The 21,748-nt window shown below is 39.6% G+C and overlaps 1 protein-coding gene across 2 annotated transcripts in view; it reads right to left on the bottom strand.

The window, feature by feature from the left end:
• NLGN4X (neuroligin 4 X-linked) overlaps positions 1-20,222 on the bottom strand; it is a 213,996-nt gene extending 193,774 nt beyond the window's left edge. Inside the window, exon 1 of one of the 2 annotated variants that reach the window (XM_027447404.3) lies at positions 19,829-20,222. The gene's annotated coding sequence lies outside the window, so the exon portion shown is untranslated. The remainder of the gene's footprint in view (positions 1-19,828) is intronic. The other variant, XM_021271811.4, reaches the window with a different exon arrangement.
• Between the last annotated feature and the right edge of the window lie 1,526 nt (positions 20,223-21,748).

Raw genomic sequence — 21,748 nt, 5'->3', positions numbered from 1 at the left:
TTGGAAAGAGTGTAACTTGAGCATGACATAAATGGTATGGAATAAGGGGTGGCTATATGTCCTAGTTTCAGTTAGGACAGAGCTAATTTTCCTTCTAGTAGTTGGTAGGGTGCTATGTTTTGGATTAGGATGAGGAGAGTGCTGATAAAATGCTGATGTTTTAATTGTTGCAAAGCAGTGCTTACACTAAGCCAAGGACATTTCAGCTTCTCACTCTGTCCTGCCAGTGGGCAGGCTGGGGGTGCAGCAGGAGCTGGGAGGGGACAGACCCAAAACAGCTGACCCAAACTGGCCAAAGGGATATTCCATACCATCTGACGTCATGATAAACTATATATAGAGGTGGCTGGTTGGGGTGGGAGGGCCAGCTGCTAGGGGATAGGCTGGGCATCGGTCATTGGGTGGTGACCAATTGTATTGTGCATCACTTGTTTTGTACATTATTATTATTATTATTATTATTATTATTATTATTATTATTATTATTATTATTATTATTATTATTATATATTATAATATTATATTATATATTATAATTATATAATATTATATATTATATTAATATAATATAATGTAATATAATAATAATAATTATTATTATTATTATTATTGTTATTGTTATTGTTACTATTATTGTTATTGTTATTTTATTTTCTGTCTGTCGTGGTTTAACCCAGTCAGCAGCTAAACACCACACAGCCGTTCGCTCGCCCTCCTCCCTCCCTCTCTGGGATGAGGGAGACAAATGGGGGAGTGAAGCCCATGAGTAGAGATAAAGTGACTGGCCTCCAACTGGATTTGACTCCATTCACCACAACTCTTTGGGCCGGCTATCCAGCCAGTTTCTAACCCAATGAAGCATACGCCAGTCCAAGCCATGAGCAGCCAGTTTCTTGAGGAGAATGCTGTGGGAGATGGTGTCAAAAGCCTTGCTGAAGTCAAGGTAGACCACATCCACAGCCTTTCCCTCATCCACCAAGCGCGTTACTTTGTCACAGAAGGAGATCAGGTTCGTCAAGCAGGACCTGCCTTTCATAAACCCATGCTGAGTGGGCCTGATCGCCTGCTTGCCCTGCAAGTGCTGTGTGATGACACTCAAGACAATCTGCTCCATGAGCTTCCCTTGCACTGAGGTCAAACTGACAGGCCTATAGTTCCCCAGGTCTGCCCTCTGGCCCTTCTTGTAGATGGATGTCACGTTTCCTAGCCGCCAGTCAACTGGGACCTCCACCGATAGCCAGGACTGCTGATAAATGATGGTAAGCGGCTTGGCCAGCTCCTCTGTCAGCTCCCTCAGTATCCTCGGGTGGATCCCATCCAGCCCCATCACCACCCAATGACCGATGCTCAGCCTAACCCCAAGCATTCCGGTCCTCCTCCCCCTGGTTAGCTACCCCTATATATTGTTTAGCATTACATCAGATGGTATGGAATACCTCTTCGGCTAGTTTGGGTCAGCTGTCCTGGGTCTGTCCCCTCCCAGCTCTTGCTGCACCCCCAGGCTGCCCGTTGGCAGGACAGAGCAAGAAGCTGAGATGTCCTTGGCTTGGTGTAAGCACTGCTCTGCAACAATTAAAACATCAGCGTGTTATCAGCACTCTTCTCATCCTAAGCCAAAACATAGCATTCTACCAGCTACTAGGAGGAAAATTAGCTCTGTCCTAACTGAATCCAGGACACTGTCCTAATAATCTGTCTTTATCTCAACTCACAGGCTTCACTTTCCTGTTTCCCTCCCCCATGCCAGAGAGGGAGGGGGGAGGGTGAGCGAAAGGCTGTGTGGTGTTTAGCTGCCCGCTGGGTTAAACTACAACAGTCCTTTTTAGCTGCCTTTTTACTAGATATAAGGAATAAATTCTTCATGTTGAAGGTGGTAAGGAACTGGAAAGGTTGCCCAGAGAAGTTGTGGATACCCCATTTCGGGAAGTGTTCAAGGCCGGATTTGATGGGGCTTTGAGCAACCTAGTCTAGTGGAAAGTGTTCCTGCTCCATGGCAGGGGGGTTGGGCGTGGAACTAAGTGGTTTTTAAAGTCCTTTCAAACCCAAACTATTTGATAATTCAGTGATTCTATTATATATGTATATATATATATATATACATATATATATATGCTCTTGCATAGAATTTTGAAAAGTTTGTATTAAAAAAAACAAAACTAATGTATTTAAATAAAATTAAATCCAAACATCTAAATCCATTAGTCTTTTCTATTTGAGAAGTATTAACTGTTTCTACCAAACCGAGAGACCCTGTGCTGCAAAAAACAAAATTTTATCTATTTCATTGGTTGGCACTATTGTAAAGAATTAAATAGAATTGAAATATTTATCATTAATTAAAGTTATGTAATGTTAGTATTTGTGTTCAACCATGATTAGAAGTAGTGAAGCTAGAAATGGAAACTATTTGCTTTGTTGCTGATTTTGAAAGTTTAAATGTTATGTCTGGAACAAAATGTATTTAGGCAGACAATTCATATGAGGATTTTCCCTCTGCAATATCTATGACATTTCCAGTGACTGTAATTTAAACTTCATTCTCTAAAAGTGTTCTACATTGCACTTAACCACTCCCCTCTACACCACCGCCCCCCCCCAAAAAAAAAAAAAAATCAGTCTTCCCCACTATTTTCTGCTTAGCAAAACTTGCAAGTGACATAGAGATAGTAGTCTGAGTCCTTAAGGCTCAGCTGCAGTAAAAGATAAATATCATAATTATTTCTAATAGATGTCATACCTACTATAAATAAATAAATAGACAGATAAATAAATCACACCCTTACAATTCAGAATCATAGAAAACCTTATGAAACACTGATACATATTTTTGCAATAGAATTTTCACACATAGAATGCACTGGTAGATAACCATCTCATCAAATGCTCTCTGTATGCAACATAACTGAGTAGCTACTATTTTTCACATGTGACTAAAATCACTGAATGAATTTTCCACATGGAAGGAGGAGGTTTCTTTACACCAATAACAACTCCCAACACACTTGTGAAAAAACCTGCTAACCATCAAAAGTTCAAAAAGGGCAACATTCAGATCATTCAGGCCTCTAATATGTGCAGTAGCAACTTCAAGTTAAGGCTAGAGCCCAGACAATCAATGGCATTTAAACGTATCAGACATCCAACAACCCCAAACCTTCATAAGAAAAACGCATCTGAAAATGTCACAAATACCAAGTACTCTATTGCCATGAAAAGAGCTGTCTGTTATGTTAAAAGGAGACCCATAACAGAATATATAACAGAAATAATGATAAAGAGCAATTGTAAGGGACCTCTGCCTATTGCCCCAGAAGTAATATGGGTGTTTCAGACAAGGCCTTAAAACAGCAAAACAGAACCATATAGTCTGTGGAAGAAGGTCAAATTTAAATTCATTGACTAGGATTCATCTGGTCAAATTAATTTATTACCTATACACATTAATAATAAATGCTTAATCTTATTCTAAATAAGGCCTTACAACAGGAAAAATGCATCCCATAATTCTTATTTCTTCAAAAACAAAAACAAACAAAAAAATCTGTAAGGACAGCCTAGAATAGCTAGTTTGCACACAGCTGTCTAAAGCTGTGAAAGGAGGCCTCTGTGTTATGGAAGATGAACTGTTCCACATGGGGACTCAAGCAAGGTCTTTCTGTAAAAATCTTGAAAAATCTTGCCAAGCATGTGCACATACTTTTAATGATCCGGCTAGAGGGTCAATCTGGTCAGTGTCTCATAGTATCTATACTGGAGGAAAGTTAACAATGATTAGACGTAGTTATAGATTTTTTTAACAACAACAACAAAAACACTGCTTTTTCAGGAGTTTCAGAACTATTGTTCTAGTTTTCAGTGATCTGGTCTGAGCCAAACTAGTGGGATAAAAATCTGGTTTAAGAAACCAAGGGCACTGACTGATGGGTAGAGCTCTCACTGACCCATTGAACATGTCTCTGAGAGAAAGTTGCTCATTTTTGAGAAGCAAAGTCACAGATACCCAAGGTCTGTTTGTATCTCACACCAACAAGCTTCACTGAGACAGGTATAGTCACAAGTCTTACGAAGAGCAGCTGAGGGAGCTGGGATTGTTCAGCCTGGAGAAAAGGAGGCTCAGGGACAACCTTATTGCTCTCTATAGGTACATTAAAGGAGGCTGTAGCGAGATGGGGGTTGGTCTATTCTCCCACGTGCCTGGTGACAGGATGAGGGGGAATGGGCTAAAGTTGTGCCAGGGGCAGTTTAGGTTGGATATTAGGAAAAACTTCTTTACCGAAAGGGTTGTTAGGCATTGGAATGGGCTGCCCAAAGAAGTGGTTGAGTCACCATCGCTGGAGATCTTTAAAAGATGTTTAGAAGTAGAGCTTAGTGATATGGTTTAGTGGAGGCCTGGTTAGTGTTAGGTCAGAGGTTGGACTAAGCGATCTCTTCCAACCTAGATGATTCTGTGAGGTACAGGAAAAAGTCATTGTGAAACTTTTGATATACAGATTGTATATGCATGTGTGAATGAATGATTATTTAAGATATGTAGACCTAAAAATATAATACCTTCTTTTCTAAGTCTCCTAGTTTGTGAAATATAGTCAATATGTATTTGATATAAGTTATTTAACACAGTCTTGATATTATGGAGGTACTGAGCATGTGTATTGTTCACAGTGGAAAATGGTGTAGGAGCCCTGCAAAGATCTTTTGTCAAGTACTAATCAATAAGTGAGGCATATAGTAATATAAAGGGGGGTAAGAGGGTAGTGTTTGGTGTTGCTAGTTTGTTGTTTTTCGCTGTTGTTTCTTTTCTTTGTTTGTTTTCCATTCTCATGACAGAAAAGTCCACAACCTCTACAATCATTATTTCTCAGCTTCCTCAGTTCACAACAGCTAACTTCTCAGAATAAGTAGTTTGATAAGTAATTTGAATAAGTAGTAGGCCTACTGTGCTCCTGATCTGAAGTAGTTACTTGGACTATTAAGAAACGTTTGCATTCCTTCAATGGCTATTTTTTTTCTGGAAAGGAAACAGCAACTAAGCTTAAAGATATGATGGAAAAAAAAAATCATCATTAACAACAACAAAGTAAACCATTGGGATTAGTTTGGAAGACTGAATTGGTTGGTATCCAGCTCCAGAAATTCTGTGGGCATTTGCTCTTTTTTTGCCATTATAAAATCCAAGAACATCAAGGATAACTCTGTAGTCCCTGTTGTGCCACCTCAGTCTCTAACGAATTTAGCCATCTGAACCTGCAACAACATTCCTCAAAGTACAGCGTTCTGAATGTAGCAGTTCTGGGAATAGCACCAAGATCTGACAGCAATCTCTGTATGTGTTGTTAATGCCTGTGGCTAAATTTTGTATTTCAGAATACCTTGAGGCATTGGGTACTGTTGATATTGGGCAATTCTGTGATGATTCAAAGTCAACTGCACTGAAATGTACCATGGCAATTACTGATTGATAATATCGTCTTAGGAAGAGAGAAGCCCCTTTTTCAAAAGGAATGAAATACTTTTTTCAAAAGGAAGTTATGAAATACTAGAAGTTATACATGTACACAAAGTCACCACACATTTCGAAAAAATGTTATATTTTGTTGTATATTGTACTGTTACGCTGTGCCATTGCCTGCAGAAAGCTAAATGAATTATTTTTGCCTTCTTTTTATTTTTTTTTTTTTGGGGGGGGGGGGGCAGGAGGGGAGGCAGAGGGGTGTTGTGGAAGTGGAAGGCAATATTCAGAAGAAAGTCCTAAGCTATGTCTATACTATCCTAATTTTCATATCTCTGATTTTAGGCTTATGTGGTCTAACCGAAAATTTTGATTCTTGAATGTTGTTAAGACATGTTTTGCCTTACATACACTAGCACTTAGCATTGTTAGTGCTAAAGTGCAATTTGCAGCTCTGTAAGCTTCCCCCTAAGCCATTGAAGCAGTTTTCCAGAGCCTGTAGAGCAGTATTTTGCCCTTACTGTTCTCATGCTCTGCATCTCATGTTTTTGTTCTTACAGTCTTGCAACTGCAAATCCTTATAGTTGTGTCGTGGTAGGTACTTGTGGGAAACCACTACCACTGAAGCAAAAACGGTCCCTTCCTCCCAGCTTTCCTTACCAGAAAGTACTGAAAGAGTTAGCACGAATTTGGAATTTAAAATATTTCCACCTCACTAATTAAACAATCCTCCTGTTCAACAAGAAAAATCTAATGGAGTCAAATAAATATAACAGAGAATTTTATCTCCAAAAATCATTAGCTTAAGTTCTAAGCCTATTTACACTCAGTAAAATGTGTGTCATGTTCAAGAATCTCATTTTCAACGAGTCCTGTCATTAATTTCTGTCCTTGTCTTAACTTTCCAGAGTTATAATGTCAAGAAAGTTAATGCAATTACATGACTTTGTGATGGACCATTTCACCCACATTCACTTGGGCAAACAAATATGGCTGGCTGGTAAACAATGTACTGCACAGAGAACAAGTTCTCTGCTGAAAAGAGGTATCTAACAAATTAATACAATAAACGATGAGATGTTAGCTGCAAAAAAAAATATTTATTTATTTTTAAGCACTAGATTTATACTTCTAGACAGGACCACTGAAGATAATAGTAAAAAATAATATTAAAGCAGTGCTAATGAGAACTTAGTCATGCTTTTATCTCTCAAATACACAGCTTACAGTAAGTGAAGAAAAAACAGCTCTTCTATACATTATGTCCCATTAAGTGTAAGGAGGAAGCTTGTTTATAAAGAACATGAAAGAAAATTTGGTACTCTGCATAATCTGAAGAAAAACTAATATCTGATTTTAGATGTCATCAAGGATCTACTATTTTAAAAGACAAGATTTTGGGCTGGGCAGAGGCATGTCAAGTTATTTTGTTTAAAAAGGTGAACTATGAAATATAACTTAAGTGTGAGGTAATGGTACAGCAGCCTATGCACAGAATCTTCATCAACTGTTACCTTAACATCTTTGAGTGGTGTATATGAGTAGGATGAAGATAAATTTTACTATAATTTTCTACTGTTTTCTATGTACCAATGACAGAACCATCAAAACCCACATAGCTTGATAAGCCTGTCTTTATATAATTTAAAGTAAATTTATTCACATTGTGCACTTAACACTCTGCAAGACTAGTTTATCTCAAGACCTGCAGGTGAATAATTACATTTGCCGTATTGGAAAAACAAGCAAATAAACAAAACCAAAACAAAACCCCTCTAAAACATATATCTGGAAATGAAACCAAAAATGTGATTTATTATAATTGAGAAAAATAAGATAAAATGTTCCTGAATAGAAGTAAACTCATAGTGAATATAGATTCCTAAAAAAAAAAAAAAAAAAAAAAAAAAAAAAAAAAAGTGTTATTTTAATAGAATCATAGAATCATTAAGGTTGGATCATCTTCAAGATCATCTGATCCAACCATACCCTACTACCAATGTCACCCACTAAACCAAGTCCCTAAGCATCATGTCCATCCTTTCCTTAAAAACCCCCAGGGATGGGGGTTGCCTCCCTAGGCAACTCATTCCAAGGCATGACTACTCTTCCTCAGAAGAAATGTCTCCTCATTTCCAACCTAAACATCCCCTGCTGCAACTTCAGGCCATTCCCTCTAGTCCTATACCTAGTTAGATAACTAGTGAGAAGAGGTCGACCACCAGCTCCACACAACTTCCTTTCAGGTTGTTGTAGAGAGCAATAAGGTTTCCCCTGAGCCTCCTCTTCTCCAGACTAAACAACCCCAGTTTCCTCAGCCACTCCTCATATGACTTGTGTTCCAGATCCTTCACCAGAGCCTTTGTAGCCCTTGTCTGGACACGCTTCAGGGCCTTGATGTCCTTCTTGTAGCGAGGGGCCCAAAACTGAACACAGGACTCGAGGTGTGGCCGCACCAGAGCAGAGTACGGGGGGATATCCCCTCCCTGGCCCTGCTGGCTACACTATTCTTGATACAAGCCAGGATTCTGTTGTCCTTCTTGGCCACCTGGGCACACTGCCGGGTCATGTTCAGGCGAGCATCAACCAACACCCCTTGATCCTTTTCCTCTGCACAGCTTTCCAGCCACTCTGCTCCAAGCCTGTAGCATTGCATGGGGTTGTTGTGACCAAAGTGCAGGATCCAGCTCTTAGCCATGTTGAACCTCATCCCATTGCCCATAGATCCATCCTGTCTAGGTTCCTCTGCAGGGCCCTCCTACGCTCTGGCAGATTGACATTTCCCCCTAACTTGGTGTCGTCTGCGAACTTACTGAGGGTACGCTTAATTCCCTTGTCTAAATCATCAATAAAGATATTAAAGAGGGTGGGCCTCAACACTAACCCTTGGGGAATACCACTTGTGACCAGTCACTAGCTGGATTTCACTCCGTTCACCACTACTTTCTGGGCCTGGCAATCCAGCCAGTTTTTAACCCAGCAAGGAGTGGATCTGTCCAAGCCATGGGCTGCCACCTTCTCCAGAAGAATACTGTGGGAGACAGTGTCAAATGCCTTGCTGAATTCTAAGTAGACTATGTCAACAGGCTTTACCTCATCCACCAGGTGGGTCTCCTGGTCAGAGAAGGAGATGCACCTGGTCGTGTAGGACTTGTCTTTCATGAACCCATGGTGGCTGGGCCTGATCCCCCCACTGTCCCACATATGCTATGTGATTGCATTCAAGATGACCTGTTCCATCATCTTTCCTGACACTGATTTCAGGCTGACAGGACTGTAGTTCCCTGGGTCCTCCTTACAACCCTTCTTATAGATGGGCATCACGTTAGCAAGTCTCCAGTCAGCTGGGGACCTCTTAAGATGACCATGACTGCTGACAGATTATGGAAAACGGCCCAGCAATCACATCCGCCAACTCCCACAGCACACTCACACGGATCTTATCTAGCCTCATGTACTTGTGACAGTCGAGGTGGAGCAGCAGATCTCTGACTGTTTCCAGCTGAACTGTGGGGAGTTTCTTCTGCTCCCTGTCCCAGGATTCTGGGTCAGGAGATTGAATACCCCAAAGACAAGTGGTCTGGCCAGTAGAGACAGATAAAAAGAAGGCATTAAGAACTTCAGCCTTTTCCTTATCCTCAGTAGTGATGCTCCCCCAGCATCCAGTAAAGAATAGATTTTTTCCTTGGCCCTCTTCTTGCCATTAAAATATTTATAAAAGCATTTTTTATTATCCTTTACTGTAGTGGACAGGTTGAGCTCATACTGAACTTTTTTCTTTCTTGATTTTTTCTCTGCAAATGCTGGCAACTTCCTTGTACTCTCCCCAAGTTTTCTGTCCCTTCTTCCACTGTATTTTTCTCCTGGACACTCAGCAAAAGTTCCCTGTTCAGCCGTGCCCATCTTCATCTTATGTTCATCTTATGGGGCATAAGGGCAGCCTGCTCCTGTGCCTTTAAGACTTCCTTCTTGAGGAGCATCCAGCCTTCCAGGACCCCTCTGCCCTTCAGGACTGACTTCCAGGGGACTCTCCCTATGAGTGTCCTGAACAATTCAAAGCCTTCTGGAAGTCCAAGGCAGTAGTTTTACTGACCCCTCCCCCCCCCCCCCCCCCCCGACTTTACCAAGGGTAGAGAACTCTACCATGTCATGGTCACTCTGCCTAAAACAACTCCCTACCACCACATGTCCCACCAATCCTTCTCTGTGAACAGCAGGTCTAGCGGCGCACCCCCTCTGGTAGGCTCACCAACAAGTTGAGTCAGGAAGCTGTCTTCCATGCACTCCAAGAACCTTCTAGACTGCTTCCTCAGGGCTGTATTTTACTTCCAGCATATGTCTGGGAAATTAAATCCCCAGGAGAACAAGCACTGGTGATTGAGGGACTTCTGCCAGCTACTTATAGAACACCTCATCCATCTCTTCATCCTGGTTTGGCAGTCTGTAGCAGACCCCCACTAGGATGTCCACTTTCTTGGCCAACCCCCTGATCCTTATCCATAGGAACCCTACATTATCATTCCCAACTCTGAGCTCAACAGCATCAAAACACTCTCTCATATAGGGAGCCATGCCACTTCACCTCCTTAGGTTCCTGTCCCTTCGGAAGAGCTTGTAGCCATCCATTGCAGCACTCCAGTCATGGGAGTGGTACCACCATGTTTCAGTGATGACAACTAGGCCACAGTTTCCCTGCCACTTAATGGCTTCCAGCCCCTTCTGTTTGTTGCCCATGCTCCATGCATTGATGTAGACGCGCTTCAGCTGTGCCATTGGCCTCACCCACAACCCTGGAACTGCTCCCACAGGCTCATCTCTACCAAGCCTCTTTTCCCACCCTGTCCCCCTTCATACATAGTTTTATTTGGAGAAAAAAATATTTTAAATGATTATTAAGAAGAAAATCTTAATCGTACTCTTCTTTCAAAGAGTACAATCTATAACCCTGTAGAATGACATTGATACTGAGAATTGTATTTTCATTTTTATCCATATAGTGAGTGTATTTATAGTATATTGCACCCCCTTAGACAAAACCTAACTCTGATCTTCCAAAACATCCCTCTTGTAATTCTGTCTTGACTCTCCAGAACTCTACAGGCTCTTCAGAACATTTACTGTAATTGCTCTCACTATTCTACTTTCCCTGCTCTAGTATCTTTACTGTCCCTATTTGTCATCCCCTAATTCCTACACTTGCCTTACATTCTCAGTCTTTCTTTAGTGAGTGTCCTGTATTTGTTTTGAGAATCTACCCCCAGTGGCAACTTCTTACCTCATTCCTTCTTATCTCTTTCTTCTTTTTCTATGAAAATCATATTCAATGTTAACCTTTCTTTGAAACTGCTAATCTGTCTGCAAGGCATTGCATGTTTATAGTCTTTGACAAGGAAGGATATTTTGAGGCAATACAAAGTATTAGAAGGACAAACACCAAACCAGGCTAGGAATTTGGGGTGGGGAAAGGGGGAGGGATGGGTGTCATTTGAGAAACATCCCTTATCTTGCACAGAAGTAAAGGCAAAAAATAGAATGAAGTCTCCTCATCTTACACGTAATTATTCCATTCACCGCTTAGTTTTCAGGTCTTAAGAGACAGAAGGGGTGTTAAACACGCTACCAATACTGTTCTTCCAAAGAGGAATTCAACCATTACTTCATCACCCTTATTGACTCTTCTTGCTCCAGACAGTATCTTCTCCAACCTCAATACAATTCCTTGTCAAAACAAAATAAACAAACAACAACAAAACAGCTTACTATTTGGTAACATGGCTAACTGGCTTCAGAAAGCAGTGAAGTATCAAGCCTATACAAGTATTAACTCTCCAGGGGCAAACAGAAACTAAAACCTACTATGGAAATGTGTTTCTGTGAAGTGTTATGGTCCAGTGATTGTAACTCATATACCAAGTTCAAGAGTTACTTAGCTTTCCATTCTTATCTGATAGCTAAGAGAATTCAGCACACTACCACTATTACAATTGCTCCCATCTTGTGTTCTCTCAGCATTGCTTGTGTAACTTCTATATTGTTAATGTAATTTCTAGTGCCAGAACAAGAAATCCTTTACAAATCCTTTACAAAATCCTTTACAAATCCTTTACAAAAAGGCACTCAAATTCAGCATATCAGAAATGTGAATATAAATCACTCAAGAGAAAAGAGTTTTTTGCTCTAGCTATTGAAGCTGCCACCACCATATTGACCATTATTACACCTTTAATAATTCATAAATGGGAGAAAGCTTTGTGAGGGATCTGGGATAAATTAAAAACTTAAAATTAAAAACTTAAGAGAAATTAAAGAAAACAGAGTATTTGCAGGCAAAGCATAAACAAGGAAAATGAAAGATTGTAACTACGTGTTCTAATTTCAGTTTTCCAGAGCCAAAACTCTTAGACAAGATAGATTTAAGCAGGAGGACAATTCACTAGAACATTTTATTTCTAAAGTAAATAGAGAATGGAGAATTCAGACTGATAATTCCACTGAGAAATATCTATTTACAGTACAAAATAGATAAAAAAAGTACAAAAAAATAAATATCTATATTACAGTACAAATAAAAATGGGTCAGCTCTTCTAATAGACAGCTACTTTCACTTATACTTGCAGTTTACTCCACGACCATGGCAACTCATTGTAGACTAGTGCTACAAGCTAACTACACCAATAATTCATAGCATTTCAGTAACATCACACCTCTGTACCAGATCAGGACAGAAAAATCATTGCAGTATGTCTTTCACAGTCCTGTAAACTGGAGAAGCTGGCAGCCCATGCCTTGGACAGGTACACTCTTTGCTGGGTTAAAACTGGCTGGATGGCTGGGCCCAGAATGTGGTGGTGAATGGAGTGAAATCTAGCTGGTGACTGCTCATGAGTGGTGTTCCCCGAGGGCCAGTGTCACCGTCCCTGGGGGTGTTTAAGAAAGGGTTGGACATGATGCTTAGGGACATGGTTTAGTGGGTGACATTGGTGGTAGAGGATGGTTGGACCAGATGATCTTGAAGGTCTTTTCAAACCTTTATGATTCTATGAGTCTTACTGTCTCTTTACTCTATTCTTTATATATAGGTGCCAGCTGACCTGCATTACCAAATTCCTAGAGCATTGCATTTGAAATTTTATCTATATGTAAAGATGGCATCAAACTGATATAATCTCTAAGCATTTTTTTCAAAAGTCATAATTCAAGCACAGTTCATATACAAGATCTTGAGAAAAAGAAAGGCTTAAGAAATGCAACATTAAAAAGTAATGTTTCCTTAATAACTAACCTCTTTAGATGGAAGCAATACCTCCACCTTTCCACTATAACTTCTGCACCTAATCAAAGTATTATTACAATGAACGTGAAATTAATATGCTGCATCTTACTTGAAGAGATTAATTCCAGATCCAAGGTTAATATCCAGTTTCAATAAATACTAATATTTCATCCTTCAAAAGAAGTGAATCTGCATCATCTGCCCCATAATTCACCACCTGCAGATTGGAAACTACAGACACTGAACAACTCTAATTTCAGCAGCAGACCTACTGCTGGCTGTGTTAAACAAATTCACAGCCTTGGGCACCACAGCTCATCTGTCAATCTGTGCATATTTTGCAGAAAGTTCTACTTCCACTCACTCCATTGTGTATTGAGAACTTATCTTTGCTTTCATGTAGATGATGTAAAATGCAGCAGGAAAACATTTCAACAATTACATTATTGATAGAGATATATTTGGCTTGGGAGACGCCAACCAACAAATCAGTGACTACATACTTGACTGAGATGCAATGCTCTATCTGATGAAAGCTGTCCTGAAGTACTATGCTGAACCATCTGCTCTAAATTTTGGGTGAAGGGAACATCTAATACAAGAATAACTCACTAGGTGCTGCTTATGGCTGCCCATCAGCATTTCAGTGTTGCTGCAATTCTTTGGCTTATGCCTGAGATATCCCATGAAACACAGAAATAGTCCTATTCATTACTAGTTTCAGAGAGTTTTAGTAATGGCAGATGTACCAATGATTCACAGCAAATCAAAGAAGGTAGATCATAAGTCAAATTAGAAGTACATTTCCTATATATTTTTTATTTTTTGTAACGTGTCTTTATATGCGCAAGTACTTGAAAGAGATATTTCACAGGTAGGGGATATAGATTTGTGGAGAATAATAAATAAAGTAGTAGACAATAAGTGATATGTATAAAATATATTCAGAAAAAAACAAACAAACAAACAAAAAACAACAAACAACAAAAACATCATTATATTATTGACAAATTTTAAGTAATAGCTTGCTCCACTTTTTAATATTAGAGGTCTGTGTAATGTCTGCAAAAAAAAAAATATTTAATAGAAGAAAAGCTAGCTGCTACTACTTTGCAAGTAGCTGTTGAAAAAAATAATTGTCCAAAATCTAATTTTAATGTCTGTATAAAATGAATACATAGAAATAAACACAAATAATCTGGTTCCATTCCAAATTCTACATTTCAAAATCACAGTGCAAAAGTATGACATATAATGTATTGTGTGTCTATTTGGAAAAAGAAGAAAAAAAAAAAAAAAAAAAAAGGTCTTTGGAGATTATTACAGCATAACCTTCCTTGCAGGAAAAAAAAAAAAAAAAAAATCATCATAAAAATACCAAACAGAGGAGTTATTAAAGTTTGGCCACTACTACTTCAAAAGTGCTCAAAAGCTTAAAAAAAAAAAAAAATATTGTTATAGAAAATGTACGTAATTTGTTTAAGTTCAGTTCATAACAGTTCTAAACAGTTTTTGGAAGGAACACTTGTTGGCATTAGCTTGTCTATTTTTCACTAAGAGTCCAAAACTGACTCTAAGAAGCTTCTAAAGAATCTTGATCACCAACCCAGAAATGGCTGGCAATGATATCACAACATCACCACATGATGGCACTGATCGACATGGCTGGTCAGTTGTACTAGGACTATGAATTTGATAGAAAAAGTACAGAGCACAGTACCAACAGTTTGAAATCTGGTTCCTTCCAGGTCTGAACTGGGCCTGTTACCAACATAGATGCTAAAGCAATAAGTATTTTCAAAATAATCAAGCCATTAGACAACTTCAAGCAACACTCTGGGACACAAATGACTGTTTATGATTTTCCTCTTCCATTTCTGGCTATAGTAGACTTCTTTTAAATGACAGTGGCTACCTGACCTTGGAGAAAAAAAGGAAATGCCTTACCTCTGAAATAATTTGTACTGAGAAGCAGTATGCTACCTATTTTTGTCTACTGCATTCAACAAATTCAAATCTGAAATATACTACCAGAAGTTTACTACCATCAAAACATAACACTACAGTCTTACACATTTCATCTATCATCCTTTATGGAGAAATATCAAAGTGGCTTAGTCTCAATGATTTGTGTAATCAGTATACAAAAATATTTTTCATTATATTCATTATATTAAAAAAAATCAAATAAAAGTAAATAAAAATATTTTAATTCATTCTACTTAATAAATCAAGTCATCTACTTCAGAAGTAAATATAATTGCATGTTGGCTAATCAAAGAAAATAAAAAACATTATATTGTGCAAATACTTTATTGTTACATTAAAAGAAACAATCTTTAATATGATTCTGTTACAATCTATGCAATATTTAAAAATAGTCCCTCTTCAAACAATAAAAATGAATGCTTTTAAATGAAGTTATACAAATAAGAGAAAATTGTGACAGCTATGCAGTACTCATGTTTTCCGATATAAATATTTTTTATATTTATCAACTATAACTCAAATATTTTTCCTAATAAAAAATGCCACTCACTTTCAAAGCTTATGTCTTGAAAGCCTAAACTTCCCCATCAAGTTGCAAGTCTCTAGGAGTACATAAACAACAGAAGACAGACAAGCATAGAAAAGTCCTAACCCTCAACTGAAGCTAGTCAGCAGTATGCACTTACCAAAATACATCCTATGACACTAAGTGGTGTGTGGGCTCAGCACAGAAGACAGCAGAAAGGAAGAATTATACATTGTGACATCAGTGACTACATTTTATTTTTAGATTATTACAGTACAGATCTGAACATTCTTAGCTAGGGATCACTCCAGCATGTGGTAATGCATTTGGTTTGAATTAGCTATGCTTGTGGTAAAGCCTCGCTGCAGATCTCACATAAAATACCATCTTCTAGAAGGGCTGCTTCTATTCTCACGCAAGTTGTGCATGCAAAACATAAAGTATCTCTGGGCCATATACATCTTACTTCTAAGGACAACATCCAGAAAGAATTCCTCCTAGTTTACATGGTATGAAGAGAGATGAGTTTGAATGTAGTATCTTCAGAATAATTTCCTACTCTTTGGATCCACTCACTACAAGCAGTTTACAAACTGTATTTTTCAATTTTATTTTCTCTAACCTTAAATGAGTTTCAAGTTGTGAAAACTTGAATAACACTGTGCTTCATTTCAATCAAAATAACTTTGCAAGAGTATTACCAATAAACCTAATTTTCCTCTACTAGACAGCAATGCCTTCTCGTGTGGCTTTTTTTTTTTCCCCCAAATCCAATCTGAGGACTTCTAAAACAAATACAATGAGAACTAGAGAACTATTAAAAGGTGACAGAGTTGAGTACATAACCCTGTCAGATGTGGGGATCGAAATGGCTCACAGCATAAATGCTTTACAAACATTGCTTGAGTGCACCTGAGCTGAACTGTGACAGAGGATAGCTGCAGTTGGAAATGAGAACCTTATATTGATTTTTGCAGCTCATGTTTATGTTTTGGTTTTATTAGGATTTTTTTTTTTTTTTATAATCCAGTGCACATAACTAACCAATTTTACTCATTCTGAAGAAATCTTGAATCTCGGTGACAAGTCTTCGAGTGACAGAATGACTAAATTATATGCTGGTTATAGCATGATGCTTATTCCTGTCCTACCCAGGTGGAGCTGTTCTTTACACTATGTGATTCAGCCATCAAATAGCAGCATGCGTGTTTGAAAGGCCAAGAGGAGGCTGTATTGAGAACCTGTCAAAAACAAATGTGCAAACCTCTATGCAGCAGTCAGTAAATGTTCCTTGAATCACTCTTTTGTTAAAAAAAAAAAAAAAAAAAAAAAAGTGAAACAAATCCTTGTTTCTGTATGATATCTGTAACACAAAGATCTGTAACACAAAGCTTTAGTTAAACAGCTTTCCTTTCTGCCTTGTGTCTTCATTTCTACAAGACAGATCTTCAGCTGAAGGATGCCTATTAAGATGAAGATATTTATCAAATGTATAAACTGTGAAGTGAATTAATCTACCCAGGAATGTGGGACTATCTAAAAAAAAAAAAGCCACGCCATGAAGCTTGCTTTCATTTGAATGTATTGTGATACCTTTAAAAACATTAAACTTCATTACTGACCACCACCCCTAGCTGAAAAACAGAAATAATCAGAAACTTTTGTATTTACAGTCTACATGTTTGTAGTACAGCACTTCACTTTAAAACAATACCAGGCAAGTAATCACTCTGTCTAGAAACATAGAAGGAAGAAAATGTATTTTCCTGTCTACATATATGCTTTACAGTAGAGATCAAGACTAAAAGGTGTTTATATTCAAAGGAAAATAAATAAATAAATTAGACATGAATCAGAATCCTCCTGAGGACCAACATGTTTTGGATGCCAAAATGAATTTAAGTTATAATACTTGGTGCAACTTAATAGGTTGCACTTGCATACAGCATACCAACAGTGATTGCACCTATATGGTACACAGGCATATGAACAGAGAAAAAAGAGCAATAACAGCTCCATTTATACACAAAAAAGTAATAATTTCAAGATGCTAGGAATAAGTAAGTCAAAAAAAAAAACAAAAAAAACCCTATTCTCAGAAAATTGCATGCCATTGTAGACATTATAGATCTTGCTGTGTTTGAGTTACCAGAAACTGCATGGAATGTTTTCATGCTCTCAGTCTTTAGTGTTTATTTGGAATAGGATTCATAAGACAATGCGTATAACCCATTACTCAGAAGAAAAAAAAAAAAAAAAGTCCTGCATATCCACATAGGTATTACCTACACAGAGGTCTATATAGATGCTATTAATTGGTGCAATATCAAATACATGTTTTGTAAGTAAAATGAAATGTAAGGTTCATTAGACATATGAAATCAGTTCACTGCTACAAAGCCAAGTTGTGCTTTCATCCAGGAATTAAAATTAATGGAAGTAATTCATTATTTTCTTATGGTGGCAGAAAACAAGTTTATTTCTTTAGTGCTAACAAAAGATGTATACTTCTAATAATTAATAACGTTAATTTGTGTCCCATTGGGTGTGAACTATTGCCTTTCCATTTATAGGAGATATTTAAGGTGGCAGCTACATTTATGTTTCAGGAAGAGAATATACCAGAGATTTCCATTTGGGTCGAACAGAGTTTTGCTTTCTAATCACCTACTTCTAAAAATATGCATGTATACCCCTAAGATTAATAATAATTTAAAAGCAAAAGTCAGTCTAGAATTTGCTCTCAACACTGATCAATCATGATTAAAGAGCTTTTTTTTTTTTTTTTTTTTTTTTAGTGGCAATGGCTTGTTTTTAAATACAAACCATCTGAGCGTGTGATTGCATTCATGCCATCATTTCGCTCACAAATCCTATACATGAATAAATAAATAAATAAATAAATAAAACCATCGTTTAAACGTCCACATCCGCCGCTGCTCCGCTCCCTGTACTACCAAGGCTTTAAAGGTTTAGACCGCCGCACCCGAGGACCTGAGGTGCACCGCGGCGCTCCTTCGCACCTCAGCCTGCCTTTGGCGGCGCCTGGACCCCCCCAGGCCGCTCTTCCCCGCTCCCCCCGCTCCCCGCTCCCGGCCGCCAAACTTCCCTCCGCGCCTCGCGTTCTGCCCGCTCCTGGCACCGCATCGAGGGGGACGGGGACGGGGACGGGGACGGGGACGGGGACGGGGACGGGGACGGGGACGGGGACGGCGGCAGCAGCAGCGGGCGCGGGCCCACACCGCCACCTCCTGGCCGCGCCCCGCCACGGCCGCGCAAACTTCCTCTCCCCACGCGGAGAGCCGAAAGCGGCCAAGTTTCCCCGGCGGGGGGGTAGTGCGGGGGGGAGGTCGAGTTGCTGGTTCCCCCTGGCCCCCCGCGCCGCCTGCCGGGCGTCCGAAAGGGCCGCGGGGCCGCCCCCGCTCGGCGGGGCGCGGGGGGTGGCGACGGCCTTTCCTCAGGGAGGGGGCGCAGCCCTGGCGCCTCCCGCCGCCAGCCCCCGCCTCGCCCGCCCCCGCCCCAGCTTTGCAGAGAAGCCGATTTACTGTCGGTCGAGGTGGGGGTGTGCTTTTTTTTTCTGCTGCTTTTTTTTTTCCTTTTTTTTTTTTTTTTTCCCCCTCCCTCCCTCCCCCCCCCACCCTCCGCCGCTGCCGCTCCGCGCATACTGGTGCTGGCTCTCCCCAGTGCCAGTCCCCGCTCCATCACGTGCGGGAACCCATGCCCATCACAAAAGCGGGCATTTTACCCGAGCCCGGAAAAGGAACGAAAGAAAGGGAAAAAAAAAAAAAAAAAAGAAAAAAAGAAAAAAAAAAAAAAACAGAATAGCTAAACCAAAAGCGGGTGCACAGCTTAATCCAAGAGCCAAGATTTCCTCTGAACAGCCACCTCCCTCGTTCTCTCCCCCCCCTCCCCTCCCCCGCCATCCTCCCCCGTCCCCTTTTTCTTTTTTGTGGCTGTGGTGGCAGCGAGGGAAGTGGTTAACCAAAACCCGACGTGTTGGTTTTGTATTTCCCTGAAAACCACAGGCGCACACAGAGCATGAGGTACTGCTCCAGCCCCTCTCCGCGCTTGCAGAAAACTGTGGCTTCGCTCTTTCTCTCCCTCTCTCTCTCTCTCTCTGTACTGCAGATATTTTTCCCTCCTCTCCTCCACACTCTTCTGTTTATTCGGCTGTAAGGCAGAGCTACTTTGTAAACATCTCACACAGAACCCCAGAGCCTTTCCAAATAGCTGATTGCAGCAAAATGTCTCCAAACAAATTATGGTGCAAGGGGGCTATGGGGGTCGAGACCAAAGCAGATAAAAAATAAATACATTTGCATATATACACATATGTGACATCGAGATCATGTATGATGGTGGAGATGGCAGAAAGTATTGCTTTATAATGATGGGAAAAGTAAAACCACAGACGACTGCAGCAAACTGCTCGCCCTTTGCCAGAGTACCAACTGCAACACCTCTCCCCCACCCCCGCCGGGAAAAAAAAAAAAAAAAAAAAAAAAAAAAAAAAGGAAAAAAAGGCAACTGAAAAAAATGAAAAAAAAAAAAATGAAATGAACACGCAAACGGTAAACCCAGTACTCCTACCTTAACACTGGAATAGCTGCAGAAGCATAATGGTCTTTTTAACACAGCCAGATTCTTTCAGGAAATCCTCTCAGGGTATCATGATGCAGCCGGGATTATTCACACAAGATTCCTGCTCTCCTTTTTGGAATCCAACGCGATTTGCTTCTCCAAAGGAATGCAACGACCACGAAGGGGATAAAAATTAAAAATAACAATAGGAAAAACAACAACACTGGATCTGAAAGAAACTCGTGTTCTCACTTGTCAGCAACCTACATTCAGGCAGAAAATTCATTACAATCAGTGCAAGAGAGAGAGTTGGGTCTGCGAGTAGGAGCTGTGATTGCCTATGCAGAGAGACCGAGCCGGGGAGAGACTGATCTGCAAGGCAAGGCAAGCTGGGAGAGGGGGAGAGAGGTCCAGGCTGTACCAGGCGCTCTCCTCCTGCTATTGGACCAAACTGAATGAAATTTACAAAGCCGGCAGCCAATAGCTCTCCGTAGTCTCCCCATCACTACAGAAACCGTATCTCCATCCACAGCCTCTCGCAAAGAGCATCGCATCCCGGTTTGAAGCATCAGTGGCAGGGCTGGCCAGGGCCTGGGGGGCTGAACAGGTGGGCACCTTGCACACAGAGAAATAAACATGTGTTTTGGTATGTGTGTGTGCCGGGGGAGGGGGAGGGGAGGTGCTCACACAGCTTGGACTGTTACTCTTCCTGCTTCACAATAACCAAGACTGCAAGTGCAGTCTTGGTTAACCCTTCAAGACAGCAGTTTCTCCAGTGTCAGCCTGTTGTTACCAAATTCACCCGTAGGCTGTTACACTGAGCTAACAGTTTAACTGTATATCAGTCGTCAAAGTGTTCTAGTTTTGTTCCCTTTCCTCCTATATAAAAACAAGAGAGTAGACATTGCTCAGTTGTGATTTTTTCTTGTTTTGTTTTTTATTTTGTTTTTGTTTACATAAGGAGATTAGTTTAATGTCCTATTTTAGTCAGCTAACCATTGTTGTGAAGGTCAAGCATAAAGGCTGAAGAAAGGGCTCCATGGTTATTGCTCTGCACTGCCAAGTACAGAGTCACTTCCTGTGTACAATTTCAGACTAAGGCTGGTGTAGCAAAGATGTGCTCAGGCCTCCAACAGATATGCCTTATTTCCCTCCTCAGCATGTTCCTTTGAACATTTTAGTAACAGTTAACATTACTGGAGTGTAGGACCCTGAACTGAAACCAGGCATGGATTAGCTGAGTTCTCCAATGAGGAAAAAATAAAAATAAAATAAAAATAGAAATAAAAATAAAAATAAAAATAAAAATAAAAATAAAAATAAAAATGTCTTGAAAATATTTTAATCATTTGAAATAAAAATCATTCTTCAATAAAAAAAATGATATTCATGCCTTGATGAGATTTGCTGTCACAAGAGTTAGATTAGACTTCATACGATGTGTTCTTGACATTTTAAAATGCTGAAATAACAAAATAAAAACAGCATCTCTACTGTTGTAGATGCTTTGTTTCTACCACCACATCATATCCCCAGAACAGAACAAATATTGCCTTATTTTCTCAAATCTGAGTTCTGTCTGTGATATTGGACTTATCAATCATCTCCATGCTTTCCTGTTTCAAGCAGTAGAGGAATGCATTCTATCTGAAAGATAGTATTCATACTTTAAAGATACAACCTACAGACAAAATAGGCCTGTTATGTGTCTATTCTTATATAACGTCTTCTTATATTGTATGAAGGGTCGTATCAGGATCACTTCACTATCAATAAGGAAGGGATAGTTTGTACTTGAATGTTGTAAATCTAATAAGTAGTGTAATGAATTGACTTAAAACCTTTTAAGCAATCCAATCATTACATTAAACTGTTAACTTATTTGCCAGTGGAAAAAAAAAATAATATATTACTTAATTATATGTTTTG

The sequence above is a fragment of the Anas platyrhynchos genome, chromosome 1 (genome assembly GCF_047663525.1).
Source record: "Anas platyrhynchos isolate ZD024472 breed Pekin duck chromosome 1, IASCAAS_PekinDuck_T2T, whole genome shotgun sequence".
Taxonomy (NCBI): domain Eukaryota; kingdom Metazoa; phylum Chordata; class Aves; order Anseriformes; family Anatidae; genus Anas; species Anas platyrhynchos.
The sequence above is the reverse complement of the archived record's forward strand: the minus strand, read 5'-3'. Positions and strand labels throughout refer to the sequence as shown.